This window comes from Rutidosis leptorrhynchoides, chromosome 2, assembly GCF_046630445.1.
Source record: "Rutidosis leptorrhynchoides isolate AG116_Rl617_1_P2 chromosome 2, CSIRO_AGI_Rlap_v1, whole genome shotgun sequence".
Lineage (NCBI taxonomy): Eukaryota > Viridiplantae > Streptophyta > Magnoliopsida > Asterales > Asteraceae > Rutidosis > Rutidosis leptorrhynchoides.
The window spans coordinates 351,140,930-351,160,577 of NC_092334.1; positions in this window are offsets into that span (position 1 = coordinate 351,140,930).

Genomic DNA, 19,648 nt, shown 5'->3' on the forward strand with positions numbered 1-19,648 from the left:
TTTTCCTACCTAATGTCGACCTAAATCGTTTGTCTTGTAATAGAATATGGGCGACAGGTATTTTCGAAGCAGGCATAAAGAAAGAAAAAAAATATAAAAACAAAAACAAAACAAAAAACTGTAAAGATGCCGATTGCTTAACTGCTTTTAACATTATCTGTGACTTAAAATTCGTGATTGGAGACAGGATCAAATTAACAACAGCATTCAAAGATTCACAACAGATTACGTATTTATATATGGATACTTGTGTTTATCCGTATTTAACTATATATAACGGTATAGAGGTATGTATATATATTTATATGTATTTGTATTTATTATTTCTTAGTAAATATAAACCTATTATTAATCATATTGTTATTTATAATTATAATAATAATAACTAATAATAATAGTAGTAGTATTAATGACAATGATAATAATGATAAATAATACTAATAATGATAGTTATAAAAATGATGATAGTATTATTTATGATAATAATAATATATATTGTTTCATTTATAATAATAACGATATCTATAAAATAATGCTTTTTAATGATAATGATAATAATAATCTCTACAATAATAATTATAATAATGTAACAAATTACATGTATCATATAATACTAATATTAATATTTATATTTTTAATGAAAGTAATATATAGTAACTATGTTTTATTTTGTAATTAATATTATATGTTATGAATTATGTAATGTCATGATATATACTTATTTTAACAGTAGCTTAATTATCTTAAACATTACATTCCAATTACTTAAAGTAATCTTTATTAATTCATAATATTATATATTCTTTTAATTATATTTATATAATATATATACATATTTATTTATAAATAATTGTTCGTGAATCGTCGAAATCAGTCGAAAGGTAATAGAATTCATAAAACAGTTCAAAAAATTTTAAGACGCAATCTAATAGACTTTGCTTATCGTGTCGAATTCATATAAAGATTAGGTTTAAATTTGGTTGGAAATTCCCGGGTCGTCACACTACAGTGGCCTCTCGATCCATAGGGGTTAACATAGTCTGGTTTAACAAAAGGTGACTGAGGTGAATCAGGTAAGTCAGATTCGGATTCGGGTTCCGAGTCTTCCTCGGGATCCTCTTCCGGTTCCTTTCCCTTGGGCTCATCCTCGTGCTCGGTTTCCATCTCGGGTTCCGACTCGGTATCATCTACAAACTCGAGTATCGTATTTCCTTGCGCTTGCACGGTTTCCTCGGATTCCGTGTCGGAGTCGGTAAGAATAATAGGATTGGAAGAAGTCTTCTAGCACTCAAATAAAACACAAAGTTAGTTCATCTAGTAATCATGTCATTATAGATATCAAATAATTATAACTAATGTAACTAGGGTTCATGTAACTTAACGAGTCTAAGGTTACAGTCTAGACTCAATAGAAGTCCTATCGTTCGACTCTCTAATGCAGCCTAGTCCTAGGTAACCGATCTGCTCTGATACCAAATGTAATACCCCATCAGAATCCACTAACGGAATATTAACTCCTCGTCCCACAGTTAGCGGTCACGCCCTCTATATGAGACGTTTCCTAAAAGTATTCGCATTAATTATCAAATCAAAGCCATTTATTAAAAACAATGTAACTGAAAAACGTTTGACATAAATGACTAAGTTCTATGAACCCAAAACATTTTAAAATAAAGTAGTTTAAATGCGAATGTCTGTTCTTGAATTGAAAACGATAAATATGCTGGACGCCGTCCAGTTCTAGCAGCAAACAGCATAATAACTTCAGATAAGCGGAAGCACTACCTCTAAGTACCTGAGATGAAACATGCAAAACGTCAACGAAAAAAGTTGAGTGAAACTACAGATTTAGGAAATCATTTCGTAAGTTAGACCACAAGATTTTCTTAGAAAACATCATAGGATAAGTATACATTATAATGAGCACTTGATTATAAAGTTTTAACCTTTGCGTATGCCGAGCCCACGTCTTCAGTTTACCCTATCTTGGCGATACACCGATCAAGTGTACGAGTTACAACAAAATAAGCACCAGTTATGTTGCGGTGAGGTTTGTCAAACCTAACGGTACCGTCCCTATAAGTCGAGCTTACAAAGTAACTAATATAATCAAGATAAGGGATTTTTGATCTGAACTCATATGTATAGTCATTTAAGTACATGTGCCTAATATGTAAAACATTTGTAAAAAGCATGCATCTCATCCCTGTAAAAACGTAGTAGGGACTGTAGACTCACCTTAGCAAAAGCACTTGTAATTTCTTAGCAAAACGTACGGTTGTCGAACAATCTCGACTGAACAATGTAACCTAAATAAGTAAATCATCTTAAGTATACACTTATAGGTCAAAACATGTCAACCCATAGTGTACGCAAAGTCCTAGTGCTCAGACTGACTCAACGAACAAGTAAAAGTCAACTAATCCAAGCAAGTTGTGACGATCGCTCCAAATCCATATGGACGAACACGTCATTCATTGATTTCATTGCGAGGTATTTGACCTCTATATGATACGTTTTGTAAATGTTGCATTCTTTTGAAAAGGCACACCATAAATGAATATTTAAATCAAAGGTTTTCGACATCTGATGATTTTTACATATAGACAATCACCATAAATAATAGTTTATAACAGTACATCCATTGACAATGCAGTCAAAATAATATACATGGTGATGATTTGGTGAATGCAACGTTTCCTTGAAAAATATGTCATGTAAGACTCCATGCACATAGCTTGTCTAACATCTAAGCAAACAGCCGAAGACTTCTAGGAAACCTGAGAATAAACATGCTAACAAGTGTCAACACAAAGGTTGGTGAGTTCATAGTTTTAATGTTTCGTATAATCTGTATATAAAGGTGGATCACAAGATTTCAGTTGTTTCATCCAGAAACGTTTATAAAAATATTCTACAAGATTGAGCACCCTGGTAGCTAAACTTTAACGTTATAATAAGTACCCCTGTTTTAACATACATGCAACCAACATGTACAATACATGCAAACCAACGTGTACTAAACTCAAGTAGCATATGTCTGTTTTATAGTTCAGGCTAGGGTTTCTATACCTGGAACAGACGGAGATGTCAAGCCCTATGGATCCATATATAACTACTCGTGCCCACCAGTTCTTATAACCGGCAGTTACTAGTTACCAAAGCTAAGGGATTTTCGGTTCAAACTCGGTGTAGAATTTAGTATGTACTTGTATCCATTGCGTTCAAAATAAAGTGCATGTATTCTCAGCCCAAAAATATAGATTGCAAAAGCAATTAAAAAGGGAGCAAATGAAACTCACACATTATAATTATTGTAAAACAGTTATTAAAGCATTTGCATGTATTCTCAGCCCAAAAATGTAAAGGGTAAAAGGGATCATATGAAACTCACCTTATCAGCATATAAAGTCGTTCATCATAATGTGATCGAAACTCAGAGTATCGAATAACCGTAGATCTCAACGTATCAATATTGAGATTCAATATTGTAGAAAAGTACGTAGACGTAACGAAGATAATAAACACTAGGTTTGATTCACAAATATACCCCCGAACATTACCCATAACCTCCTTGGCAATAACCCATAATTTCCTTAACTCTAGCTTGCTCGTAAACTCGTTTTGAAATCGTTTGGACATAACCTCGTCGTAGTATTTTATGTATAATACTAATAATATTACTAATAAAAATAATAAGATTAATAATAATAATAATATTAATCTTAATAATATATATATATATATATATATATATATATATATATATATATATATATATATATATATATATATATATATATATATATATATTTGAGAGACATAGAGATTTGAGAAAAGAAAAAGTAAATAAATCTGAACAAAACTGCGAGCTTTATAGACCTGGCCTGGTTCCCACTGCCATGCGATCGCATGGCTGGGTAGAAGGATTCCCATGCGATCGCATGGGGTCCTTTTCCAGCTCACAAAACTTTTGTCTCAACGTTTGTCGACATATTTTTATATTAATATATAATATATAAGTTATATAATTAATTATATATTATATTAAATTCACGTGCATAGTTGACTTGAAATTTTTGTTCCGATAAATCGTACGTCATTACTCGACTTATGCCCCGGTTCCGGTTTTTCGAACGTCCTTTCGTACACTGAGAAAACTGGCACTTTACCAAGTCAATTTTTACTGTAGCAAATAGTGATTTTCGAAAACACTGTAGCATTTTGGGTACTGTAGCAATTCGAAAATACTGTAGCAAATTAGTGTTTTACTTGTTTATTTTAAACGTTTTAATTCACTTATCTAAATATCAATCGAATTAACAAACGAATGTTACTATCGTTTACTAAATAACTTGAAATCATATATATATATATATATATATATATATATATATATATATATATATATATATATATATATATATATATATATATATATATATATATATATATATATATATGTATATGTATATGCACATTAAGTTATATATATAGTGTTCGTGAATTATAGAGAACAGTCAAAGAATAATTGATTATATGAATATAGTTCCAAAACTGTCGTGACTCAATATTACAGACTTTGCTTATCGTGTCGGAAATGTTAATCATACAAAGATTAAGTTTAAATTTGGTCAGAAATTTTCGGGTCATCACACAAGTCAACCAAAGTCAACCCTAAGTCAACTCGGTCAAAGTGGTCAACTAAAGTCAAACATCTCAGTAGGTCATACAAACATGATCAATAAGTCAAACCTAGGTCAAGTATCACTTTACAAGTCATAGTTAAGCATATTGCACTTTTGCACCTTAAAGCATGCCTTAGAAATTCGTACGTCGTAGAAAGATCCAACTATAGATCATAGCACATAAATCATTAAATTATGAACAACTCCAGATCATAACTACACTTAAAATTGATTCCAAAAAGTCTAGCCAAAGCCTCATACGATAAATAAAAGTCTAATATCAGAAAGGGTCTATTCATAGTTCATTACAGAAATTTCTGCCCGCGCGTCAGTTTTTAAACATTTTTCATAAAATATAGAAAATAGATTTTGACGAACGGCCAATTGGAGTCATCTCAAAACACCTCAAAATTTTAGTTTTAAAATAATCAGAAACATTGCTTTAGCCAATTTGTACATTTTCTCAAATCTTTACAGACTCGTCAGTTTTTGATCATCAACCGGACACATCACAAAGACGAGCATATATCTCATGGAAAATCACGTTCTCACAAGTTTGTATACAAATGAAACATGTCAAGGAAAACTTAAACTAACATATTCCAGAATATAAAAGACTCAAACAATTCCTAGTTCACTCTAGAAATTTTTATGTAACTTTGAAAAACGATTCAGGTCACTTTAAAAACTAAATCTTCGTTTTGACAAAACGGGAGCATTACATAACCTTTTGACGCAAATCTTTAGTCTAAATTGCATAACTTTTTACAAGGAATACAGTAGTACACTTTATATAAGCTAAAACACAAAGCATGCAACTCAGAAAATTCGTATTTCATGCAAACCCTAACGAAAACTTCGATTAAGCACATCTTAAGCATACGATAACGAAATCAAGCAAAATCGGATTCTAAAATTAATAACTTTTCGATATCTTTCTATTTAAACATATTACAAGGTCAGATCTCATATAAATTAAATCAGATCAACAAGAAACAAATTCGTTTTTCGTACATACAACGTTAATTACCCAATCAAACGATAAATAACAACACTAGCACCATTAATTGAACACTAGACTTGATTACACTATGCAATTGCATAAAATTCAGATTTAATAAAATTAGGGTTACTAGTTATACCCTAAAAACAAAATTGATTGATGCTAGGGTGCGTAGAACGATCTAGGGAACAACTTTGATCTTCAAAACTTGATCTAATTTTGAGTGGTGATGGTGTTTGTGGGGTGATGGTGGCCGACGGCTTCCAAGGGGGAGGGAGAGAGCAAAATCGACTAGCTCAAGAAAATAATGAGGGTTTGTGATCTAATTTTCTATTTATAGTCTAGATTAGGGCCTCAAATTAATTAACTAATGACCCACTAACCAAAATAAGTCCACTAAGGGGGGTTTGGGTGAGGGTTCGGCCAAATGGCCCTATGGGGGTGTTCCTGGGCTTGTTTTGCTTATTTACTTGTACATGCGTGGTCCGTTTCGAATGCCGTTAACCGTACCAGGTCTCCGGAACGTTAAATAGTCGTTGAAACAAAATCACCGGATTTTATTCATTAAATAAATAATAAATTAAATTAGTTTTTCTTAAAGTTAATAACTATTGAAAATAATTATTTCGTCGTTGTTCTAAGTTCCGTAAACTAAAAAGCATTCTAGGTGATTAACTTAATCGTAACATTTTCTAGTTATTTCTCTTTCCAAAATAAATTCATAAATTAATATAACCTATTAATTCAAGAATCTCTCTATAAGCATGTATTTAATTCTATTAAACACACGAGTCAAAGTAACCACCGTTAAATACTTAACGGACAATTAACGATAGCAAACGGAAAAAGTCAGGTTGTTACATATTAGGACCTTATTACAAAAGGGTTCTAAAAAATGTATAAGAACCCTTACGAAAGGACCCATGAACATATTAGGACCTTATTATAGGGTCATATAATGTGACATCTAATATATCAATACATATAAGTACTTTATTTAAGGTTCCTAAAAAACATATTAGGATCTTTAAAAAGGGTTCGAATAGCTGGAAAAAGTTTATAAAACCCATTAATAAGGGTTCTATAATATCATTAATGACCCTTAGGAAGGGTCCCATGAACATATTCAGACCTTATTTAGGGTAATATAATGTGACTTCTAATATTTTAAAACATATAATGACTTTATTTAAGGGTCCTAAAAAATATATCAGGATCTTTAAAAAGGGTCCTAATAGCTGAAAAAAGTTTATGAAACCCATGAATAAGGGTTCTATAATATCATTAAGGACCCTTAAGAAGGGTCCCATGAACATATTAGGACCTTATTATAAGGTAATATAATGTGGTTTCTAATATTTTAAAACATATAAGGATTTTATTTAAGGGGGATGATTCTCACACACACTTTTTTGATCCTCACACACCAATTGAGTATTATTAGAAGAGTAAAAGGTTAAAATAGGTGTGTGAGGATCAAAAAAGTGTGTGTGAGAATCATCCCCCTTTATTTAAGGGTCCTAAAAAACATATTAGGATTCTTAAAAAGGGTTCTAATAAGTTTATGAAACTCATCAATAAGGGTCATATAATATCATTAAAGACCACACAAATAGAGTCTTAAAATAAGTTTTTGAAACCCATAAATAGGGTCCTATAAAATAATTAAGGACCACACAAATAGGGTCCTATAAAATAATTCGAGCCCATTTCGGGTATTCAGACCCGATTCGTATATTCGGGCTATTTTCGGGTAATTGGGCCCAATTCGGGTATTCGGGCCCAGTTCGGGTATTTACAATCCAATTTTATCTGCATCAATTTATTATTCATTACAATTACAATAATTTTATAAATATAAATTACAAAACGAATATGAAATAAAACATAATTATATTTCAATAATGTAATCTCAAAACATAAACATCCGAAAACATAAAACATTCATAAATACTCCAATATATAAAGACTTAAAATAACATTTGACGAGAATGTAAAATCAACGACAAGCAACGCATAAAGTCTTCAGCCATTCATGTACAAGCAGAAATGTGTACATTATAAAAATTAACACTCCTCACCCATCCTCTTGGCACCTTCTCGGTATAGTTTATATCACAATTCTTAAAAATAAAGAAGTCCATCAAAAGTTGTAATATAAGGCTTTTAACCCTCACCTTGACTAAACTATTGCTCATCAAAACAATTCATGACCGTATAAACTCCATTGAAGTCTGTAACAATTGGAAAATCTGGTGTTATATCAACTGGGACCTGCAAAAATAAGAAACACCCTCATCAGATGAGTAAAAGGTCAGAAAGGGTAAGATCTTGGTACAACTCAAAATGGTGTGATCAGAACAAATAATAATTTGGTTTCTATTAATTTAAAACAATTAGTCTCTGTTAGAAATAAAAGTAGAAAAAATTACCTAAACGTTGGCCAATTTTTCCAAAGCAATTTTCAAAGCTTGTGTCATTTCACTTGTATCGTAAGTATCTCCCTACTTAAGCACTCAACCACACTTTCAACCTATTTGAATAGATGAAACAACTCAAACAACACGTTATATTCTTCTTTATATATGATTCATTAGAATCCAGATAAGTAGGGAACAAATTGATACATTATATATGATTCTTAAAATAGTAATACTTCCAAAGAAACAAGTGATACATTCACTAAAGGAGAACAAATTGTCGTCGGTGGTGTCGGTAGTGGGTCAAATTGGTTCAGTTTCAAACTGCCCATTCTTAGGTAATGTGTTGGACAAACTATACATATCGTACACTTACAATATATATTATCAGCATACTAATCAATTTTAGTAAACGATTTAGAAGGTTGTTTATTACTCCCTATTATTTGAATCCAGGCAACTTTCAGACCATCCACCCTATGGCTTAATTTTTTTTCCAACACATTTGACCCGTTTGAGACAAACGAAAACCAAATCGACTCAAATATATAATAAGGGCAAAATTATAAACCTAAGCCAAATCGATCCTTTTCAAATAACCAATTAAACTGTAGTGCTTGTCCTTTCCTGATAAATAAACATGTACAAAAACAATACCACAGTATAAATGTTTCGCTTACCATCCACATAAAAAAACTATTATATAAAAAATGGTGATGAGATGAATTAATTACCCATGAGCTTCCTCTAAACCAAAACGTACTGAACGAATAAATGTAGGTGTGAAAGTGTTAAATAAATGGTGTGAAAATTCTTTCATTTGTTCATGTAATTAGAAAAATGAACATAAGAAAATTGAAATCCCCACGTTAAACTACTGATATAGAGGCCATTGAATAATGATTACATTTAAGCAAACACAGTTACCATTCTGCCAGCACATTCAGTATTGTAATTATGTAACTTTTTTTTTTTTAACGGCAAAGAAAGTATGTATTATATATATCAACACGAAATAATTACAATAATGTCACGCTTACAAAAACGGAACTACATATAGGAAAACAAAACGACAAATATATAACCGAGATAGTAAGACTCCACAAGTGTGCAGGAAAACGCCGTAGTCCGTTCATTATCATTAAGGTCGAGATTGGACTTGAGAAGAATTAACTAAACAAGCTGGAGTGGGGACAGAGCACAGTGTTGGCAATTCAACGACAAAGCCCCCTGATCCACCTCAAATTCTTCTGACCAAAACGACTACTCCAGGAGTGGGGCAAAAAACCTGCGTGGAGAACAATTAATTAACCTATCCCGGATCTCCTAGACGATAAAGCTAGCGAATCATAACCTCGTGGATTTGCAAGCCAGACATCCCATTCAATATTGGTACCTTTGATCCTATTAGAGAACCATTCGAAGCATTTAAGTTGGATGTCTTTGAATACCATTGCGCATGTCGGTTTTATCTTAGTGAAAGTGAAAGCGTTCCTACTTTTCCAAATCATGTATCCCGTAACCCATTCCGTAGCTTGCCACAACAGTTTTCCCAAGTCGGAGGTGAAGTTATATCCATTTCCAAGAAAAGATTCACTTATACCCAAGTTTGTAAAAGGGCCGAGCTTCCACCAATCATAGACACGATTCCAAATGTCAAAAGCGAACGTGCATAAGATGATGGAGTGCTCTACTGATTCCAAACCATTGTCACAAACCGGACAACGTACCGTACCCAAGTCCATACCTCTCTTGTCGAGTTCAACTCTTGTAGGTAACCTTTTGTGTCGAGTACGCCAAATAAACAACTCAACTTTGAGGGGGACCAGTTTGTTGCGGAGCGACTTTATGCTCACGGTTGCGATGTCAGGGCTGCTCCAGACCAGAATATCCGTAAGCTTGTGAACCGAAAACGAGCCATCCTTACTCCAAGACCATGACCATTCTTCTTTACCTGAGCTACACGGGACAAAACTAGATAAAAGATTAGTAAGAGTGGTGAGGTCCCCAGCCACCCTCCCCGAGATATCGCGGGACCAACACCACGTGGCATGAAAGTTCCCGCCCTCCCATCTCGCCCGGTCTAGAATTGTGGCAAATTTATTTGTGTCAAGTCTATAAAGCCTATTAAATTTGTCTTTAAGAACCATATCCCCGAGCCATAAATCCTCCCAAAAACGTGTACTAGACCCATTTACGACTCTTTTTTTGAAAGAATTAGCAAAAGCGGAGTTTGCATTAAAGATATTTTTACCCACCTTAAGGATACCCGCCCAAGTAGAAGAGGCTCGTGAGGAAGGGGGAGAAAAAGAAGTGCTAAGGCCCCCGTCCTCCCCGTAAATATTTTTAATAATAGACACCCAAAGTGAGTCATTCTCATGTTTAAACCGCCACCACCATTTTGCAAGTAAGGCACGATTTTTAAACGCAAGAGGGGCAATATCTAACCCACCAAATTCACGAGGCTTAAGACAAGTATCCCATTTAACCCATGCCACTTTTGAGACCTCGGAAGATCCGCCCCAAAAAAACCGACGTCTCAACCCCTCAAGTTTATCAATAACACAAGACGGGGATATGTAAAGCGAAAAGAAATAAAGAGGTAGACTAGATAATACCGATTTAATTAATGTAAGTCTACCACCATACGAGAGGGATCTAGCTTTCCAATCCGCCAGCCTCTTACCAAACTTGTCAAATACCGGATCCCATGACTTCAAGAGTTTCATCGACGATCCAAGTGGAAGCCCAAGGTAGGTAATAGGGAGTGTACCTGCTGCGCACCCAAGCCAGGCCGCCATATTTTCCGTTTCTACTTTTGAGACCCCGAGTCCATAAACACAGCTCTTATGAAAATTGATTTTTAGTCCCGATGTCAATTCAAAGCACTTAAGAATTTTAGTAAGATTTTGCACATTACGCCTATCCCATTCACCAAAAAATATAGTGTCGTCCGCGTATTGCAAATGCGTGACCCGTAAGTCCCTCCGCCCAATTGGGATCCCAGAAAATCGGCTATGAAGTGCAGCAGATTTAATTAGATGGTTCAAACCTTCGGCTACCATGATAAAAAGATAAGGGGAGAGGGGATCCCCTTGCCTCACGCCTTTCTGAAGAGAAAATTCTTTAGTTGGGGAACCGTTGACCAAAATCGAAATGGAAGCGGAAGAAAGGCTTGCGAAGATCCATTGTCTCCATCGAAGACCGAATCCCATTAACTCCATGATTTCCATTAGAAAGTCCCAACTAATGCTATCAAAAGCCTTCTCAAAGTCAACTTTAAAAAAGAAGCCTTTTCTTTTGGTTACTTTGATATCATGAAGGACTTCATTCGCAATTAACACGCCATCAAGAATATAACGATTTTTAATGTAAGCACTTTGTTCGAAACCGATAACCGAAGAAATAACCCTTTGTAGCCTTTTGGTCAAAACCTTAGAGAGAACTTTATAAAGGCTCCCGATTAAACTGATTGGACGAAAATCACCAAATCCCTGTGGGTCATTTTTTTTCAGGAGTAATGCAACAAAAGAGGAATTACAACCTTTAGAGATCTCACCAACCTCCCAAAAATGAGTGAATACCGCGAGAAGGTCTTCTTTGACAACGTCCCAATATTTTGAGAAAAATTTCATGTTAAAACCATCGGGTCCGGGGGCCTTTTCACCCCCACATTCTAATATAGCAACATGGATTTCAGAGAGTGTAAAAGGAGATTCAAGGTTCGACGCCTCCTCATTATTAAGTCGTTTGCTCAGGGGGCCACGAATTTTGAAGGTACGAGAGTTATGTTCACTAAAACGATTTTTGAAGTATGTGAATGCCGCCATTTTGATGTCCTCTGGGTTCTCGATCCATAAGCCATTTGAATTTATACCCCTTATGTTGTTTTTGTTTTGCCTCCTTTTAATACACGAATGAAAAAATTTGCTATTTTCATCCCCTTCCGTAACCCATTTAATCCTTGCTTTTTGTTTCAATATATCGACTTTCTCCTTATCTTTTTTAAGCCACTTTTTTTTCGAATCTAACCAAGATGCAATTTCAACTTCCGAAAGGTCACGAGTACCGATGATGTTTTCCCACTCAGAGATTTCTTTATGAAGTGAGTCAATTTCGGCATTTAGACTATTATATTTAGGATTACATTTTTCCTTCAACACCCCTTTTACGCTCTTAAGTTTATCACGAAATACACAATCAGCCCTTGGATTGCAAATGGTAACTTTCCATGCATCTTTTATCAAATCATCACATTTATCATCTTCGAACCAGTTGTTGAAAATCCTAATAGGTTTCGGCCCGAAGTCATTGTTCATATCCTTCAAAACGATGGGGCAATGGTCGGAGTAATCCCTATCGAGAGTACATGCAGAAATTCCATCCCATGATGCATAACACGCTTCCGAGACTAAGAACCTGTCAAGTTTACTATATTTCAAACCGTCGTCACTAATCCTAGTAAACTTCATTCCTCCCAATGGAATTTCAATGAGATTAGCCTTGTCAATGAAATCGTTGAACATCTTTTCTCTACTTTCGATAAATTCGCAATTTTTCCTTTCCGCTTTTCGCCTTACTTCATTAAAATCGCCACAGAAAACCCAATCATCAATATCCACCTGCATAATATTGTCAAGACTATCCCAAAATTTATGTTTCAATTGATCATTATGTGGCCCATAAACGTTTAATATAATGGAGTCCGCCATTTTGCCCACCCATCGACCTCGTATACCCAAGAAAAATTCTCTTTCAACCGCCCCGGACACACAAAATCTAGTAGGGTTCCAAATTAAAATTGACCCGCCCGATAACCCCACCGATGGTTTAAAGATATATTCAAAATTTTTATTACCCCATAACAACTCAATCATAAAATCAGTAACACGTTTTCTTTTGGATTCTTGAATTGCAAAAATGTCCGGATTATGAAAACGAATTAATTTTTTAATCCAATTAAATTTTTCTTTTTCAAGTTTCCCGAGCCCACGTACGTTTAACGATATTATCTTCATTTTAAACACATAAATAAAGAGAAAACGAAAGAAGGGTAAAGTTACTTCCCTGACGGAGCCCCGATCCACTCAAGTCCAATGTCGTGGCCAAAATCTTTTAAGCCCAAGCTACAATTCGATAGCGATTGTTCGTTACTAGAAGTAGGATTGTTTGGAGCTCTGATCCTTGAAACCTTACATTCCTTCTCAGAATTAATTGAACCGGTCCTATTGGAACCCCCATTACAGTCGTTTGCTAGATTTTGATCAACAGGACCCATGACAGAAACATTCGGCTCAGCCTGGGCTGGAACACAATTAGTATCAGTTGGAGTGTTGGAGTTGACATCTTTATTATTCATGGTGTCATTGATCTCGTTGTCACTTTCTTTATCTCGTTTATGTAATTCGTGCGTATATCGTGGGGTCGGTTGAAAACCTGGAGGGCAGTCAACATCCACATGTCCCATAACATTACCTTGAATGTTATCGTTATCACCTGTAGGATTAGGGATATAAGTGTCCTTTTTTTCAACGTACGACACATATGGTGAGTCAGGTGTGAACTTAGGAATGGGAGGAGGCCCGTCTTGAAGTTCAGGCCCGTGAGAATTGTTGGGCTGGACAGTTGCGATGTTCTCGCCACCTTTTGGAACATTATCGAATATTATTTGTTCCAACACAAAATTATCGTTGACAGTAACATTTCCCGAACCTGTAATATCACCGCAAGCCCTCTGGGCCAGCTCTTCAGCAGACATTTGGGCTAATCCAATATCATTCATTTTTTGGTCCACCTCATTTGAATGTTCATTAACAGAATGATTATCAATATTGTTAACAGAGGATGTACCATTCACATGTTCTTTAATAGGACCAACAAATGAGCTTTCAGCCACCCAACATTTTGAATTATTATCACCTGGTTCAACCTCATTAGTCTTTAAATTCGGTTTATGACTAAAGAAGTCATCAGAGAAGTCTGATTTTGTTTCGTCATCAAAATTTGCATATTCGACATTACCCGGTAACTCAGACTCCGATATCCCATCACTTCCATCACTTTTCACGTGATCTGGGTTAACATTAACTTCGAAAATCCCATTGGTTTCTTCCATTACATAAGCAAAAAAGATGGAACTATCGGATGTGACACGCACAATGTCATGTACCAAGTGTGCATCTCGTAACTTAACTAATACTTTTGCTACAACGAGATTTTGGTTACCTTTTAAAGAACAATTCGAGAAGTCAATAGGTTCGCCCCACCATTTTGCGATGGCAGTAAATGTATTTTCGTTCCAAAACTGGACAGGAATACCCGTGATTTTTAACCATGTAATTCGACCTTGGTATGAGTGGTTTTCATCCCATTTACGAATGTTGGTCATCCATTTGTGGATACAATGGTGTTTCGCATTAAGAATAGATGAAGCTTGCTCCTCGGACTCAAAGATGAACATAATTTCCATCCCACCAAGATACTTTACCTGAACATTATCCAGATTCTCCATTTCGCACAAAAATAAGATATGTTCAAGATATTCAAGTTTGAGGATGGTACCGATAATAGCTTTATTCAGGATTTCGGTGTCATTATGTTTATCCACAACGGAGATTTCTCTAAATTTACCATTGCAGTCCCAACGATTGAACCACCCGATGCTAGTTAATTCTTTAGTGATATCACTAGAGTATCCGTCCATATTCCCAACCACCTTGTTAAACGGACGCCCATCAGTGAACCCCTTATTCGGAATGGTATGATGATTAGGTAAAGACGATGAAACGGGTTTTGTAGAAGGGGGTTGTATAGGTTTATCATTCGAGGCAGAAGCTTTTCGATCAAGGGCCTTATAAGCCTTTAGCCACCCATTACCAAGATTTATGGAGTTTAGTCGTTTAAGCAAGAAGTTAAGGTCGGTAACGTCAATGAATTTAACAAAAGCGAATTTATTACCGCTTCTTAATCTTTTCGTGAAGGGTATGAAGATGTCGTGTACATTCCCATACCTGCTAATGAAGCAACGGAGATCAATCTTGCTCCATGAATCTGGGAATCCGAAAACCATAACCGATGTGATAGGCGCTAATGCCGGGACATGTTTTGGGGAGAAAGGTTCGTGAACACGAGAGCTAGATTGTTGGTTCAGTGCAATGTTGTTAGGAAAAGTGGCTGCACTTTTAGGGTTTGTAGGTTTGGTTGCTTGTTTAGGGTTTGTGGTATTAGGGTTTGTAGTATTCTCTGTATGGTTAGGTTTAGGGTTAGCCGATGAAGATGGCACCCATTTCTGTTTGTATACCGGATGATGTGTGTTTGGATTACCAAAACGGTGGATCAGGTTTCTTGCAAACGAGTGATTAGTAGAGAGTTTTTTGTTGGCTTTTCGCCTTCTTTCAACCAACACCCACACCTCATCAGCCGAGGGATTAGGAAAAGTCGATGACGGATTGTGATTATTCTGATGGTTATATTGACGGGATGATTGCGCAGGTAGTGGATGAAGACGACGACGGCGGCCAACAGTGGCCGGAGTAAAAGGCGATGTTGGAATATTAAACGCCATCCGAGCGGCCATGAATTGCTATTTTTTGTTGATTAGAATAAAACACAGATCGATTTTTTTTTTTTTTTTGATTAGATTCCTTAATTCATTGTAGCTTTCGTGGATCTGATCTTGAAAATGCAGTCGTAATCTAAGCCCGTAACTCCTACCTGTTCGTTCCTGTTCTTCGAGCCCTTCCTAAATGTTCTTCGTGTTTTTTTTTTTTTTTTTGATCACTAGAGCAGTTCTATTTTAATAATCTGAATGCAAATTCTACATCTACATCTAAACAAATTGATCATATTTGAATATGTAATACTCCGTAATACATTATGATCAGTATGATAAACAATAATTAACAAATATACTAGCAGATCTATATGTTATAAGCGAGAATACGACTTCAAATAATAAAAATCAATGAAACGGAAAGTAAAGCCCGAATCAAACTCGAATCAATTGCGTAGAACATAATTCAAGCAGATAAAAAAGAAATAATAGCATTTTAATGTAGTAAGAAGAATACCTCGAGTAATTTGGATGGTATATCAGAGAGAATTGAAAATAGGTTTAACTGGATCGATTACCTAGAGAATGTAAGGAATGAAATTGGTGAAGAGAAGTACAGATCTGATGTTGATTTACGCAGTGTAGTTCAGAGACTTTTTCAGCTTCCATTTTGTGTTGATCTTGATTTAATTACCCATTCACCTTAAAAGGCTGCAGTGTTGCAAATTAATTTTCAAAGTTAGCGATTAAGATCAATTTGGATATTTTGAGCAGGAGGAGCGATTGTGTACAGATCTTCTGTAATTATGTAACTTACAAGTGCATTTGCAACTTCGGAATTGTTTGTGATGTCAGCTTTCGAGAAACACCGCTCAAAATCAGTTACAACAGATATGCTAGATATGCAACTAGGTCTGCTATAAGAGTCCTTGGGAATTAATAAAAACTTAAGGATCACAACCATACCGGCAAATACAACATTTTAATAGGATATTCAGTATGAAAGGGTTTATGGATTTTATGGGTGGTGTATTATCAATCCTTAAGAAATCGGTATCTGATTCTTATACGATGAATCATAATAAAATAACTATAGTATCAAAGTGCACAACGCTTTAGTGCATCAGTCATTTTGTTGTGTATGTGTCTCTTGGTTATCGTAACGACAGCCCTTGGTTTGTGGTAGTAGTCATTTCTGGGTCATTAAATTATCACAAGTTCACGTCATCAAATGTAAGTCATCAACCTACTATCTCACGAGTTTGTCAGTTCAGCTATGCGAACACACAATTTTCTTTAGCTTGCGTTGGTGCGGTTGTATTCAACGCGTGGTCGAATTTGGATATATGTTGTTTGGTACCTAATATATCTAATAGGTTGAGTTGTTTGTTGTACGTGTATGTATATGTATGAAATATAACCCGAAATATTTAGTGTTTTTTTAAACGATGTCCGTTCGGCGCGTAGTTAGTCCCGTTGTGTTCGTTACATTTTTTCGAGTTGAACGATGATTTCGGAAAAATTTAACCCTCGCACCGAGCGATATGAAATACAGCCCGAAATATTTAGTGTTTTTTAACGATGTCCGTTTCGCGCGTAGTTAGTTCCGTTGTGTTCATCGGATTTTTTGGAGTTGAATGGTGGTCTCGGAAAAATTTAACTCGCGCCGAGCGAGAAGATAGGACCCGTTAAAAATTCGGGTGGGATTAATTTCTTTTATTTTAATAAAATTATATATTTACGCTTTCTACCCCTAAAAAGTGTAAAGTCGAGGGGGCGTTGTGTAAATTAAGCCGAAGTTGAAGGGTCGGTTGTAATGTGAACGTAAACTAAAACGACAATCCTATATAACTGGAACGACAGAATCATCCACGCCTTTTAGTATGTAGGTATAAAATATAAAATATAATAATATAATATAATATAATATAATATAATAATATAATGTATTGTTTCAATTTTATGTTAGCATTTGTTAGAGTTTGTTCAAATGCATTTTTGTATTCCATATATAGTGTCAAATATATTGTTGGATCCAGTCAAGCATACTAGCTTTAGTATCTATCAAATTTTAACTAAGTTAAATCCTCTGATATATTCTTTTTAAATTATGTTTTGCCAAAATGAATAAAGAAAAATTGTGACATGCCCTCTAAAACCTGTAATAACAGAGCCTTATGTAAGAACTCGACTTTTCCTGTTAACTTTTGTTAACTTTTCGTTAATTATTTAACGACTGTTACTTTAATTCTCTGATTTTCAATGTAATTTTTTTTTTCACATTTAAGAATTTTCTAATTTTATATGTGCTACATATTACTTGCTTTCATACTTTGGTTTAAAAGTATGCGAGAATCTTAAAAAACACGAGAAAACATTACGGTTAGTGAAAACTGAAAAAACGTTTTTAAGACAATGAAACATATTATTATTAAATTTTAATAATTATTTTATATAATTAGTGTGTTTTAGGATTTCTTTTATTTTTTGGGAAATTCCAAGTTTAGAACCCAAGTAATTTATTTAAAATGCTCGGTTAACGTTTCAGTTTTTAGTTTCGGTTAACGACACTTAACGTGGTTCCAAAGAATTTAATTAGTTAATTCTTGAATTCTACTTGTCGAGTAGTTAATTTTTCATATATCACACTTGATCATTCGTCGTTTTCTACTGTTCCTAGTTGACATCAGCGTTGTGTCATGCTGATGTCAACAATTTTTTATTTAGGTTTTTTTCGAGCCCAACGAAGTGGGCCACTGAACTACCTACTAGTTTACTTATATAGGTCGAATATATATAAAACTAAGAATTTTTCTAATGACAGCCCTAAGGGCTGTCATTAAGAGGTTTAGACATGCTTTAAGATGCTTGTAAATTTAAAATAGTTAACCCACTTCCTGCAAATAACTTCCCACAACCGTCACATTGTACCACATGTTATGCATACTTTTAATTCTTAATGACAGCCCTAAGGGTTGTCATTAGAAAAATTCTAAAACTAATACACACATTTATATCTATATTATTTATATTTTATGAAGAGGACTTCTCTTGAATAAGCTTCAAGATTAATACAGAGTAACAAATATAAAATTATACCTCTCAATTTTCTTTCTTTAACACGCATGCTATGTTTAGCACATACCTTTTAACTTCTCACTTTTAATATAAAGTTTATTATTTTAATGGTTGGATAATAACATGCTCTTACTTGAAACAAACAACGAACTAACTCCGGACCACCATCGAACTTCCAAACCACCATCGTACCAACAGACCATGACGAGACCACCAGACCACTGAACCGCCAAACCAACGAACCATGATCAAACCACTGGACCACCACCTGGACACTGGGCCACTGAACCAACAAACCATGACAGGATCAATGGAACACCACCAAACTACCAACTCGACCAACCTAGACCACCACCAAATAGACCCTCACTAAATAAGTCTTTGATAGGAGTAAGATTAAAGACTTTCACTATATATTGTACTCCCTCCGTCCCAGATATATTATCAATTATTTCATTTTGAGATATTTTAAATTAATTGTCTACTTCAATTTTTTTTTTTTTTTGCCAAAAAACGAAAACTTTTATAACTATTCTAAATCACAAAAAGAGACAAGAAAACAAGAATAGAAAAGAGGACCACGCCCGAGGCTTGGAAACAGAAAACGATGAACTACAAAGAAAAGAACCTAAAGCTAACTAAAACCGAGCCTCGCCAACATCCAAACAAACAAACAAAGCAACTACCTAACCAAACAATTGTCTACTTCTATTAATAGATAAGAATAACGTGATAAAAATGTTTTGTGTCATTACCTTATTTATGTAAGACAAAAATATAGGTAAAAAGTAAGTGTAAAACTGCGAGTTATTTAAAAGATACTTGTGACGAACTTGCGGGCGCCCAACGGTTCCCCCCATATTCTTTGAGTCATGGGATAGGGAGATGTCAAAGGTTCGATCCTTAG